Raw genomic sequence first — 455 nt, 5'->3', positions numbered from 1 at the left:
CGAGCTCTTCTTATTCAGCGTCAGGGGCGATTCCAGGATTTTAATTTTAGGGGGGCTCAGCCCTCAATCAGGGTATAATAGCTATATATATATATATATATATATATATATATATTCTGATAACGGCTTATAATCTTGCTGGCATTGTTTTTATGTACTTTTCCACAGTCTCTGTAGTTACTGACTTCCAAATTGTTCCCAAAGACTTGTTAACTTTTGTGTGATCTACATCTATCTATGGATGTTGTTGTGTCTCTAATAAGACCGGTCGCACACATGATCGCTGCACAACCTAATCTAGCATCTTATAAAGTCACTGTCATCCACCGTCTGCATCACATTTCTTCTCCCTCTTCGTCTTTCGGCCATTTTCTCCTCTGCTAAAGAAACTCTTAAACCTCTTACAGGGTTAGTTCACCCAAAAATGAAAATTCTGTCATTAATTACTCACCCTC

Source organism: Sinocyclocheilus rhinocerous, unplaced genomic scaffold (assembly GCF_001515625.1).
Source record: "Sinocyclocheilus rhinocerous isolate Xijiao unplaced genomic scaffold, SAMN03320098_v1.1 scaffold429, whole genome shotgun sequence".
Classification (NCBI taxonomy): Eukaryota; Metazoa; Chordata; class Actinopteri; order Cypriniformes; family Cyprinidae; genus Sinocyclocheilus; species Sinocyclocheilus rhinocerous.
This window is presented reverse-complemented; position numbering follows the sequence as displayed.